Below are 14479 nucleotides of genomic sequence, written 5' to 3'. Positions count from 1 at the left end.
GCCGACATACACAAATCTCGGATGGACCTAGCGCATATATACAATATTTAACCACACGGCCTAGGGAAAGGAGAAGTTTCCGAGTTATATTTATATAAAAAAAGCGTAGTCTAACGAGGCGGAGGAGTTGCTTGAGGTTGAGGAGTTGTTCCGAAGGTTATGGAAATTCCGGTGATATTTAGAAAAAATTTGGCAAGGATTTTTGTAAATCCAAGTTATAGTTGTCAAACTTCAAAATTTTAGGTGTCCTTGACGTTTTTGATGCTGCTGAATCCATTTCCACCATCAAAAACACAATTCAAACACTACCTCTACAAGATTTTTTGAATTTTTTTTACCCAAATTCCTACCCGGACAATTCCTTCGCCTTGTTAGACGACTCCTATAAAAAATCTTAACCATTTTTTCTTTTAGGGTTGTGTGACATCACGGTATATGTCAATGCAACATAATCATGTTGCATTTGATAAATAAAAAAGTATTTGCCTGACATAATTATTATATTTTTTAATAACTAGGACCTTTAAGGTGATTGGGGTGGGTTCAAGATCAATTATGTTATCATTATATTTCTTAATCCTTTTTTTTTTTATTTAGTATATGGGGCAGGTTCAACATCAAAGTTTAGATCGTGTTATTACTATACTTTTTATTCTTTATTATGTTATTATTATACTTTTTATTCTTTATTCTTTTGGTTTAGTATATGAGGTGGGCTTAAGATTAAAGATCAGATTAGGTTAACATAATATTTCTTACTCTTTACCTTTTGATTTAGTTTATGGTTTATTATTATATTCTTTAATAACTAGGAATTTATAATTGGATAAGGTGATTTGGGGTAGGTTGAAGATGAAATTGTGTCATCATTATATTTCTTATTTTTATTTGGTAATGTAGTATATGGGTAGGTTCAAGATCCAAGATTAGATTATGTTATTATTATATTGAGTATATGATTTATATATTTTAATCTATTTAAGATGGTTTATATATTTTAATCTATTTAAGATATCGCTAAATATATATTAGAGAAATACAATTTTTAATAACATATGTTTCACAAAAACACTATAGTTATAATTAATTATGTAAAATTGATTTAAAATTTATAAAAAACTTAGCAACTCATTAAATTCATAAAATACTAAATTTGAAAAACAACTTATGTCAAGTTTAAACAAAGTCTAAATAATAATTATAATCACATTTTCATTTATGAATATCTAACACTCGTTAATTAAGAAATGAATTTTTTTACTACACCCAATTTATTGTGAAGGCAAACATGAATTAGGTGAAATTGTCAAAGTTGTTAAGTTGATAGTGGTGGTTCTAAACACATGGTTTTGGTAGCTTATCATTTTGGAATTCATGGATTAAATGTGATGAAACTTTTAAATGGGTTGTGGATCTTTCATTGTAATGTGATTGAGTGGAGTGTTCACTTGGTCGAACCAGGATGTTGGTCGACTTGACTACTTTTAAGTCAAGGGATTGTTGCATTTAAGCCATAAGATGATAATAGGTTTATTAGTTGGTTTCTCTTGGTTCTAGGTTTTTCGAGATAAAACTCATTTGTTTCATGTGTTGTTGTTGCTATAATTATTTTCTCTGGCATGTTTTTATTTGTAATAGTGGTATTAGAGCCAAGGGATCATGACCAGAAAGAGGAGAAGCTGACATAGAGAAGCTTGATTAGGAATTGACTAGCATACAAACAAATTATATGAAAGGAAATAGAGGTCTAATAGGGTGATATGGGGCGAAAAAACTACGATTTGGTGAGGATAGCACCTGGTGTGAGTATGTGTACAGAAGTGGGAGAATGCTGGCAATAAGTACCAAACAACAATAACAAAAAAATATTACTTTGGATTTGAAAGTTGTAAATTATATGTATATGGGCATATGGCTATAAGACTTGATTATACATGTGTACCCTTACTAGTAAAGAGTTGGAGTGGATCTAGGTGATAGGAGAGGAAAGCATGAGGATTTCCCAACTGAAGCTTAATGTGGGCAATGTTATTCTAAAATTGACTTAGTGAATGAATCAACATTGTTAGGTCTTGTTGATGGTGCTAGAAATATGTCAACCAAGGGGATCTCCCTGATATGATGTCCCAACTAGACCTCACATTATTTGGCATAGGAGTCTCGTCCAGTATAAAGGCTCGGTTGCCATATACTTAGAGATCTGCATTAGCTCTAGGTGTCAACACGGGAGAGTGATGCAATGGTATCTTTGAAAATAAAGGTAAGTGTTCCTGGTGAGTGTGCAACGTAAGTGTGTCAAGCTTCTCTTATTGCAAAAGGGGGAGGAAAAGTGAGCCTCTATGTGAGAGGTAATAGTACCACGCACGAAGAGACACAAGCGAACCAGGAAGGTTTGTCGAGCAAGCAACAAAATAATCCACAACGGATGCAACAGTTGTTAACCCCAAAGTACAAGGGAAGATTCGTCCATGATCCAGTAGAATAGTCCACAATGGATGTGACGGTTGTTATAACCAATAAGCGAGGAAGGTCTGTCTAGTATCTTGTAGAGTAGTCCACAAGGATGAGATAACAGTGATAACCAATACAATACATCCCAAAAAGGTAAGCACTAAAACAACTGAAATAGTTCTTGAGTATCTTAGTACATGTGAAACAAACATGAATTACAAATGTGTAATGAATAGTCTTACAAGCATCTGCAAGTCATGCATGGAAATGTGTTGGATTGAACATGCTTCTATATTAATAATAAGTTCCAAGACACATATTGACATCATATATCACTAACCCCAGTAGTGGGACATTGGACCCACTATTCGCTCCTCAAAGAACTAACTAAAAATCTCTTTGCTTTGTGGGAGCAGACAAGGTGAAAATTCACTCCTCATATAATGAGGGGGTATATATATATATATATATATATATATATATATATATATATATATATATATATATATATATATATATATATATATATATATATATAACCAAGGGTGATGCTTCACCCTTATGACTCTTCGACTACCCTCATGACTCTTCAACTTCCTATGCCCTTTCAATTGACATGACTCTTCATATTCATGTGCTTCCATTGGATTTCCACTTTACATTACATTCGATTTGCAATGGACATGGCTCAAAGAAGTGGTGTGGCATTTGACAACTCATGACAAGACTTGACATGACACTGCTGACATGGATTAGCTTGTTGAGGTGGCAATGTCAAGTCGCTGTTGCTGATGAGTGATAGATGTGTTCTTGGATGCACTTTCTCTTCTCTTCTGCATACCTTGATGATGTGGGGTTTTCAATGCTCTTTGGTCTTGAGAGGTGGTTGCATGCATGTGTTCCCTTTGCTTGTACATGATAAGCTTCTTCGTCCATCCAACTATAAGTGAGTCTTCTAACATGTCCGCTCCTTCTTCTCTTTCTTCATCATCTCGCCATGATCTAACAGTGTACCTATTCGTAAAATTCACTCATGACGAGACGATATCAAGTACAAAAAATCCCTAGTCTAAGATGATGCACTGTTATCCATGGATTGGGCTCGGGACAAGTGATAGGTTGGGAAAGAGTGCCCAAAAACTATGCATTATCCAGTTTCAAGTGATAATGAGGGAGACTGGTCACTAAGACTACACAGAGAGCAACTCAGGCTTGGCTGAGGAACTCCTTAGCACAGTCTTTACTTCCGAAAAAAATTGTGCAGTTGAGATCATCAGTGGAAGCTACAAAGTGAGACCTTGGGAGGCAGGTTTGTGCAATTTTCTAAGGGAAGGCAGGATTGGGAAATAGAGGGACCAGAGAGGACAAATTTGCGTATTTCTTGAAGTTAGTGAGTCTTGACTTATGGATGACACTAGGGATTTTTTGGCACAGTTCTCAGAGGTAAGGGATGATTTTTTCTCTACACATTGTGGGGTTCCAAAATGCAGGGAGGAGGCTTAACGACTAATCTTGTGAAATGCGTAGTTCAGACCAAGCCTGAGGAAGTTACTGCATAATTCTGAGGAGGAAGGGAGTCTGCTAAGCTCTGGAATTACGCAATGCAACTTCCCTGGGGGACAGCGACTACGCCATGTGCAGTTCCAGGAAGCAGAGAAGCATCACTAAGGGCTAAGAATACATAGTGTGGAGCTCAATCAGGCTTTGGTGAAAGAGAGTTCTCTGGTCGGAAGGATTTTCAAGAAAATGGCTGAGTGTGGGAGGTAGGTGAACTTGCGAGGAACTTGACATTGTGATCACACACTTAGCATAGTTCGATGACACAACAACATAGACCATTCGAACAACAATAATGCAAGGCAGACTCAGCAGCTAAGATGCCTGAGGGACAAAACTATGCAGTTTCTGGAGAAAGTTGGTTCCAGCCGAGGGAAAGACGCTGGAGGAAACCACTGCACAATTTTGGATGTCAAGGGAGGTTGGGATTTCTGTGCATTTCATAATTCCAGTAGACTTGGGAAAAATCTTGAGGGTTACAGATGCGAAATGCAATGTTTAGGAAAGTTTGATGAGGCAAGGTTGCAAAGGAAACTCCAAAATTTGGCTGAGTGTGGGATCAATGTAACTGATGTGAAAAGTGAAGGAAATTGAGTACGATCATACACTTGAACACTTAGTGATACAACATAGACCACCCAGAACATATAAAACATACTTTTCTTAATGCAAAAACCTTTGTGGCGGCTTATGACATGTGTAGCTTCGATGATAGACTTTGAGAGGATAAGGCGACACTTGTGCAAGAGTGTTTCAAATGAGTGTGAAACATGTATATGTGATGAAAACAACCTATTCTCACAAATATTTCCCCTTGAAGCAAAAAAAACATCCCTTTTCATGACAAGCGATAATCCCCATGCCCAAAGATGACAAATACTATATAAAGATAAAAGTGTAAATGAGTCATAAGATTGAAGAGGGTAGCTTCATATCGTCATCTTACGAATAAGTGAATAAGAAACGAATGATCATGTGATCGATAGTAGGCTCCAATATTTAAGTGTAAGCCAAAATTTTGGAGGGTGTTGCAGCTGCTACAACACTTGGCGACACACTGGTTGAATACCAGCTTCTCTCTCTTGGTTCATTTTAGTGTAGGGCCTTGGTCCTTTAGGGAGTATTGATTCATTGTGAAAATGAATTTGGCTTACCCACTTACCTCATAGGTAGACATGGTCCCCTTTGTACATTCTCAGTTGAACACAACATAAGATTCAACTAGATCACAATGTTTTGAATTGAAAAGGGTAATTTAGCTCGCGAGCTTAAGATTTCCAGACTATAGTTTTTGATCTCTAGTGTTGCTGAGCTTCCAGTAGGCCTGGAAATTACCCTGGCGGAGTCACATAGGAACACCAACATTTCTCCACTACCAGCAAGCCTGGACAGTACCTCGGTGGATTTTCTTGCTTCACCTCTCTACAAGGATGGCTTTCTCTTCTTTCACCTTCATTTATTTTCTTAAAGAGAATTGTGCATCAACACTTATTTATTTTTGGGGAAGAAGAGGGATCTTGACTTATTGAGAATAATAGAGGTTATTCCTTCAGAGAAGCATATCAAGACCTCTAATTTAGGTTTGCTTATTTATATTTTTCCCCTCTCTATTTCTACCAATTGGATAAGCTTGGAAACACCAAAATTAAAAAATGAGTATAGGCATGAGGTTCCCAAACTAGACAAAGGCTCATGGTTGGACAAAATCTCTCCTTGCTGACCGATTGTATTTTCTGTCAGAACTTCATCGACCAAAAAATGCAACCAATTATAAGGATGTTGGGCACAGGATTGGCCAAATGTTGAAGTGTCATAAGACTTCTTCGAACTTCAGCCACATGCACACTTGGAAGCCACAACAGGTCCATGAACAACACTTATTTGGTTAATGGAAACGAAAGTAAAACTCAACAAGGAAGAAAACAAAGAAAAAATAAAGAATACACATAACCAAGAAAGAAATTCAAAAGGAGAAAGGACAAAATGAGTAAAGAAAACATGATGTAAATCCAAAATAAGAAAACCATGACAAACTATAGGGAATGAGTGTAGAATGAGTGTATAATGAGTGCATGAAAGGGAAACCTAATGATGTAGCTAATCCTATTCCTAACCTAACAGCTAGAAGGTCAGGGTCACGTAAAATGAAATTTCTAGTGAAGCTACCATGATTGTTCCCGACCTGCATTCACAAAGATAGGAAAAATTAAAATAGATAAAAACTGGTGTGCAACATAAGATATAAAAACTTGAAAAACTTGCACAAGAAAAGGAAGCGGTTGCCTCTGGATAGAAAGATGGGTCACAACTACTACTTTCACCCAATCCACATGCTTACCTTTTATATGAATACCATTTGTTAACGAACCTCGAAATCCTCTTGTAGATATGTCTTCATCTACATCGATATTCTCAACAAGTGCGAGGAAGGATTGAAACTTGTTGTCTACTATAGAGATTGCCAAGTAAGATTATTCCAGCCATTCAATGATTGGATCGTAAAATTCATGATGGCCCTCTTGAAAATCTCATGACCTTTGAAAATATGAATTTTCAATTCGAGAAGTAGGATCACGATGGGAATATTGTAAGTAAAAATAGATCTGATCACTCTTGGTAGTCATGCCAAGACAATGAGGACCTGCCATAGACATTAGAGAAGGCTGAAGTTCCTCACTTGCTTGACAAAAATTTGAAGAGAGAGATGTTAAAAAATGAATATTAGCGAGTGTGAAGCAACTGTCATTGGATGTGGTGATAGGAAAATGATAAGTTGAATGATAGTCACCCAAGATAGAGAATTTGCCACATGAGTTGATTGAAACATAAGATTCCCAATTTTCAATGAACAAAGTAAAATGCATTTGAAAAATATTGTGAATGCTCTAAACAATTGAATGAAGTTTCTTGCAAGCCACATATGACATAACACCTTCCTGAAACTAGTGACCAATTGTGCAAGCATCATAGTTATCGAAAGAATTGAAAAAGGATGCTAGAATCATAAATGCATGAAACCAGTTGAGGCATGGTGAATGGAGAAGAACTTGATTCGTTTGACAATTTGTGCATTCATTATCACACAGGGATATTTCTAGTGTGATGAGAGGACAAATTTGCAATATAAGATTCACAAGAAGACCGAGGAGCTGACCATTAAGGGAGAAATTCGATAAGTATGATTGTGGGCAAAGATAGTCTTTGAGATGATCAACTTCACAATTCCATGACCTCATGAGAGATGAAAACTCCCAACCCAAGTTTGATGTGATGGATTTGCATCAATACAAATGAGTGGGAATATATTTGTGAATTTCATCATGAGTAAAATATTGAAAATTTGAGAGGTCACACCTGAAATACCAAACATTTTTTACATGGGAATTCACATCGAATGAAAGCATGAAAATAGATGGATTGTGTAAGAGAAACCAGATATGATTTAGTTCGGAGGGCTTAACAGAGTTGCGAGATCCTAACATAACCATAAAAAAAAAATTGAAGTGCCTGGCAAGTCCCTGAACTTTCCAAAATTGTAGAATCGCATTTTGAATCTTGAACTAGATCATGCATGGATTGAGGGTGGCTAGTGTTGCTAATTTCAAAACTCCTATTTGGATGGAAACCATCTCTATCAAAGATTTCACCAGATTTTTTAGCTTCAACAAGAATCAAATTACTTAATTGAAGAGGCTCTTCTAATAGTGCATTCAAATATAAATGGATTGGTGAGATCTCATGAACAAGCTGATTTGAAGAGTTGTTTTCATGCGAAAGGAGAGATGATGATGGTTTGGATGAGTTATCTATGATTTGACTATTTTCAACTTCATCATGGTCAACCTGATTGCCTTGTGTCAATCGAGGAGATAGCTCATCAGATGAATAAGCAAGAGAACATGGAGTATCTCCACCACATCTAGATGCGTTGTGAATTATAGGGCACAAGGGAAAGTGAGGTGAAGAGGAAGTTTTGATATGAACATATTCTTTTACCAAATCATATTCTATATCTAAATTAGAATCTCCATGAAAAACCGAAAGATAGTTTGATGTGCTTGGGCATCCATCATGGGATATGGAAGCATTGGAATGATTACTACCCAAGGCTAGTGTTTGATTAAAAGTATTAATTGTGTTGGATTTTCCACCGAGATTAGAGGACTGTGAATCATTAAATAATGGAAAATCATTGTTTTGGCATAGAGAATTTTAAAACATAGCGAAAAGATTGATAGTGTCCTCACCTTTCTGCTCCTTTATCTGTGAAATGTGACTACCTTGTGCCTGATCACAATTGAGCCAGCAGTTTGAGAATCAAGAGAAGGTGAAAAATTGCTTGGTGAAGCAGATTGATCAAGCGAGTCATGGTACAAGGAGTCATGATGTCAATAATATAGAGGATAACCGAAATATGGATCAGCCTTGAGATTAGAGTTGTGAAGGTGCCCAAATTGGCAGGACTATCACACAACTTGTCACTTGGCCCCACCAATGTTTGGTTTGTCACCACTTCAAGTCATCATGGCTTGTCTAAGCCATCTTGGGGTGGGCCTTCATGCGTGCTCAAGCCCAAGGCCCTAATAAATGCTCTCAAATAGGGGGCTTTATGTGCCCCCCCCCATCTCCCATCCTCCCCTCATGACCCCCTACTATGCATCATAAATTTTACAACATGTCGGGATTGTTCTGCAAAGAATATAACACATACCCAACACCTGTATGTAAGAAGGATACATTCTATATGGTTTACACACTAATGCATGTAGGCCTAACTCAACAGGGCTTTACCAAACACATGGAGAGAAAAACTTCCTTATGGCTAAGTTTTACATCTTAGACTAAAAAATTGTGGCATTAGATACAATGCATCTTGCACACTCTCACATATTTACATCATCTTAAATAAGGTACAACAAGCATTCAAAATATTCTACAACAACATAAAGATTTCCATCACTCTTTCTAGCAATCATATGCCCAAAATATAAGCCTTTCTCATCACCATTGTTTTTGTTATATTTCAACTAAAATATATGAAAGAAAAACCATACAGCCATGTAAATAAAATCAATAATACACCATTGATTCAACATTCTTTTAAAACTCCACCATTTCATAAATATTAACATTATCTCATAAAATAATGATTATCTCAACTCCACCATCTCATAAATTTCAACATGATCTCATAAAATAATGATTATCTCAACATCCTAGTCTTCCTTTCCTGGCATTTAATAAAACCACTTTTGAATAAAGGTATGAGTTCTTATTTTCCCTAAGAAGAAGTATAATCTTCTTTCCCTTTCATTTTACATTTTTATATAAGCCATTAATTTTGACACTTTCCACATGTGGAATCAAATTTAAAATAAAAATCGATAATTGCATTTTCTTTTAACGACAATGGGTTACATTTCCTATTTTAAGGAGCATTAAGATGTTTACTATATAAATAAATATTAAGGTCTAGAGTACAGTTGTTGTGGATGATTTTCATTAGAGAAGTTTATTTTACAATCCAGTATGATTTGTAATCTTGTCCTCTGTTATCAAAGTTGAAATTTTGCTCATGTCAACCAAGAAAACTATACAAAATATCTATATAATATTAGTTCATAAAAAACATTTGGACATAAAGAAATTAGATCGCTCTATAAACTCATATTAAATCTATATTTAAAAATACTAATAAAAGTTATAAATTTTATTATAAAATTAGGGAAGATCAGACTGCTTCTGTCCAAAATCATCGCGGCATGCATGAAATTCAACTCCTTTTACTTGAAACATTGCAACTTTATACTTTTCCACTCAACTGATCTCATCATTTTCCTTTTTTCCTTGAATTTATCTCCACAGGTATTTCCAAAATCATTGCGACATGCATGAAATCCAACTCCTTTTACTTGAATCATTGCTACTTTATACTTTTCCACTCAACCGATCTCATCATCTTCCTTTTTTCCTTGAATTTATCTCCACAAACCTTTTACGATAAGCCTTCAATTTCAAGGTCGTACCTTCAACTTTGAATTTTATTCGATTGGATATCCTGATGCCAAACTCGTATGCCCTCTCTCCAACTGTTCACTAACCCAGCGGCTCACTCTTCACGTTCTTCAACACTGGAGCTCTCCTATTTGCAAAGAGCTTCACCACGTGCCTATATATCCTTGTAGATCTCTCCAATTCTCACAGAGATTTCTTATCAAGCGAATCCTGGTTAAATGGATTGGACCAACAAATCTGATTAAATGAAGACAAATTATTAAGAGGAATTGAATGTATTGCACATCACACAACTTTGTATGCGCAATTCTGATGTACAACCTCAAGCATTGGTTTCGCTTTTTGATCGATCGGTTTACTCCTTTCTTATGTCCAATTGGATCTAGATCCAAGAAAATCTTGTGCATATCCTTTTTAATAAATCATCTTACAATATAGAACACAACATACATTTTGATCGACAAACACTCTATTGCTAACACATAATTTTCAACAATAATTTTATTTTAATTACTTTCTTAAGCTAAAGGCTATCCATAAAATCTCACTTTCCCTGGTCTTTGGGCAAGGGGTCAAGCACAGGGACCTACCTTGGTATGAAAACAAAAAAACCAAAAAAAAAAATCAGCATGATATATCCAAACACAAAAAATTATTTATTAGATCCGATATATCTATTAATAAAATCTCATATAACTAAAATGATAATGATAACGATATCTCTATAAATACATTGTAACAATGCATTTCTCCAAGACTGAAATGCATATTATATACTAGCGTTTGCATCAGATGTTGAAAAGGAAACGCCGTAAGGCATAACTATGGGCCTTACCGGGATATTTTTTATGAATCATTGATTGCCCATATATTTTGGGGGTCATAGGATGCCGAGGGATGAGTTGCTTCTGAGTAAGAGGATCGAGAATAAGAAGAGAAGTCGCATTTTTTATATGTCGTAGCACTTACTGCACCCAAATTTAGGAGTTAAAAAACCTCATATCATTTAAAAAATCTACTTCAAAATCAAATGCATTGTCTGTGATTATGCCTATGGTGGTCATATAAAAAAACAAAAAAGAAAAGCCTCAAAGATTACATAATGGCTTTAGATCCCAAATGGACATGATGATCTTCATATAATGGATTTTGTCTATTTTTCATGCCACAATACTTAGGATTGAAGCATAGACCTGTTTGACTATACACATGGCGAGACTCATTTACAATCTATATTAGAGGAATCATACCCAAGGCCCTTCCAAATTCAATTACTATGTATAATGTTGTGCCATTAATATTGCTAATAAGTGTTGGAAAAAATTATGGTGTCACATGAAAAATTATGCATCTCAAACATAGCATTTGAAGTGCAACAAAAATGCTTTTTAATTTGATTGAAGTTCCCTCTGCATCATGCAATCAAATTGTTATCTATAAAACATCCCTATCGTTAATACAAAATCACATCATGATGTGATTACATTGTATATGTCCTCTTTATTTTCATCATAAATAAAAAAAACAACACAAGGGCATTTCTGTATGACCATTGTAGTGGCTTTAAAACATTTAACTTTTATATATATTCTTTTTACGAAATTCTCATTAGTACTCTAAAAACCGAACAACTTCTTAGATTTGTTGGGCTCACATTTTGATTTGAATACGAATTTTTAGGAGTATTTGATTAGTAGATTGGTTACTTATAAGCATTATATCACTTTCTATTTTAGATTGGTTACTTATAAGCATTATATCATTTTCTATTTTATTGCGAGAGTGACGCTGATTTCATTCATTTTAATAATTATATAAAATATTAATTAAAAAATATTTTAAAAAATATATAATTAAAATTATAAAAAAGTTCTATCTAAATTTTTATAATATTTTTTTATTTTTCAAATTATAACTAAATTTATGATAATTTATAACTAATTATGGTATTTAATTTGTCAATTAAAGTTATCTTGGGTGGTTAGGCTACTTGATTGTTCTTTTCACCACCCAAAAGTATGTACTGTAACAAAAAATATTGTAATTTAATATACAGATTCCAACGCCCATATACCAAAGTCCAATATTAATTTACAATGATAAAAGCATTTTATCAGTGTGTTTTCATGGTTATCATATGGCATACACTTAAATATATAGTTATCAAAAGGTTGAAAATATAAACAACAATCTCCATTACATTAAACAGATGCATTTTTATATGTAAAGTAATATACAAAAATAGCAATAAGTTCACTTATCACTATTGTTTACAACATTTTCACCTGCCTATTTAAAAAACTTACAATAACAGTTTATACACTAAAAAAGTCATGACTTCTAGGTTGGTTTTAAAACAATATATAAATATATACACATTTGACATTAAAATATCTTGACATTCACATATTTTATAGTCATTGATATTTTTTTTATTTTTTTTATTTAACATTCAATTTTTTATTTTTTTTGGGCATTGAATATTTTATTATATACAACATTAAAATATTCTCCTTTAATATTTTAGATGGCAGGCATCGGCTGCCAAATAATCCACCAAAATGAGCCTTCCTAAAACGTTTTTTCAAGTAATTAAATTTTTTAAAGTAATTAAATATTGTCCAATGATCTAAAATAAATATCCAACAACAAATATATTTTCTATAAATAAAACAAAATACTGAAAAACAACCATCACAAAGCAAAAAAAAGGAATTTACAGAGTATGCTGCCAGGTTGATCCCTATTTCGATTTATTATGAAATACCCTGTTGGTGAAGCCATTAAAAATACCTTTTGCAATACCCTAAACTAAAGTTGACCTTAGAAGGCCACAGAAATAAAATACTATTTATATTAGTGATAAAATTATATTTTTATCAGATAAAACTCAAGCTCTCTTACAGTTCTTTCACTACACTACAACAACAGATACAGAATGGTCATTTTTATTAATTAAAACATATCTCACACTGCATCAAACATTAATATATACAACCTTTAATAAATCATCTTACAATATAGAACACAACATACATTTTGATCGACAAACACTCTATTGCTAACACATTATTTTCAACAATCATTTTATTTTAATTACTTTCTTAGCTAAAGGCTATCCATAAAATCTCACTTTCCCTGGTCTTTGGGCAAGGGGGTCAAGCACAGGGACCTACCTTGGTATGAAAACAAAAGACCCAAAAAAAGAATCAGCATGATATATCCAAACACAAAAAATTATTTATTAGATCTGGTATATCTATTAATAAAATCCCATATAACTAGAATGATAATGATAACGATATCTCTATAAATACATGGTAACAATGCATTTCTCCAAGACTGAAATGCATATTATTTATAAGACTGCACTGCAGATTACTTATGCTTACATTACCATCGAGTCCGTTTAACTGAGGTTGCCCTAACAATTACGTAAATGACACGAAAACACAACAGAATATATAGTCTTGCGGTCTCTAAATTTGTTTCGTTCCTTCAAAAGCAAAACACTTGTCACTCATGTTCTATGTCTGCAGCGAAGGGCGCCTTTTGTATCCATTCATCACCAGAAATGAAATTAACCACTGAAGTTTTGAGCATTAGAAATGTTCATGGCGTGGTAGCCAGGCCATTGAACTTGCCCTGCAGTTCCTGCCCCTGGTCCTGAATTCATATATTCGCCATAATACAGTGTTGTCAAGGCAAAGTCCCCATCCCATTCTAGCCAACCTGCAGGATCGACGACATCATCCATATATGACTTCATATCAACTGTGCCAGAGTAATTTTTCCATGGCCTCCCCAAGAATGTCTGGAAAGAGCTCTTCACCGGAGCGAGATCAGGTGCAGTAGAGACGGTGCAATTTTGTATAGAAATTCCAGTGTTTTGATTTGGATCGTCTCTTCCTTGAGCCGTGAAACAATTCTTTTGACTATCCATCGGTTTCCGGGCTATGAGATTGCAGTTTTGAAACATGGTTGCAGCGTTGTCGAAGATAAAATCAACTGTGCCTAAATGTTGTGCGTAGAGAGTATCTTGGTACCCTCACTACTACACCAAGGGCACTTTTGAGACATTTTTTTAAGACAAAAGAAATCTTTTGTCTCAAAAACTCATTTTTTATTTTAGTTATTTTACATTAAAAATGAATATCAATTGATTTTTCTTAAATATATACTTTAAGACAAAAATAGGTTGAGACAAAAATATTTTAAGACAAAACTTTATATTTAAGATAAAAATAGTTTAAGACAAAAATATTTTAAGACAAAAGTAGTTTGAGACAAAAATATTTTAAAACAAAATTTTATATTTAAGACAAAAATAATTTAAGACGAAAATATTTTGAGACAACACTTTATATTTAAGACAAAAGTAGTTTGAGACAAAAATTTAAAGACAAAACTTTATATTTAAGACAAAAATAGTTTAAGAGAAAATTATTTTAAGACA

At 34.1% G+C, this 14479-nt stretch overlaps 1 pseudogene; it reads right to left on the bottom strand.

Moving 5' to 3' along the window:
• Positions 1-13603: 13603 nt before the first annotated feature.
• On the bottom strand, positions 13604-13966 carry LOC149175109 (pectinesterase pseudogene; annotated as a pseudogene).
• Between the last annotated feature and the right edge of the window lie 513 nt (positions 13967-14479).

This window comes from Pinus tabuliformis, chromosome 4_1 (genome assembly GCF_031772625.1).
Source record: "Pinus tabuliformis cultivar Carrire ecotype Pingquan chromosome 4_1, CPIR1, whole genome shotgun sequence".
NCBI lineage: Eukaryota > Viridiplantae > Streptophyta > Pinopsida > Pinales > Pinaceae > Pinus > Pinus tabuliformis.
Note: the sequence above shows the minus strand (reverse complement) of the source record. Positions and strands in the feature narration are given on the sequence as shown.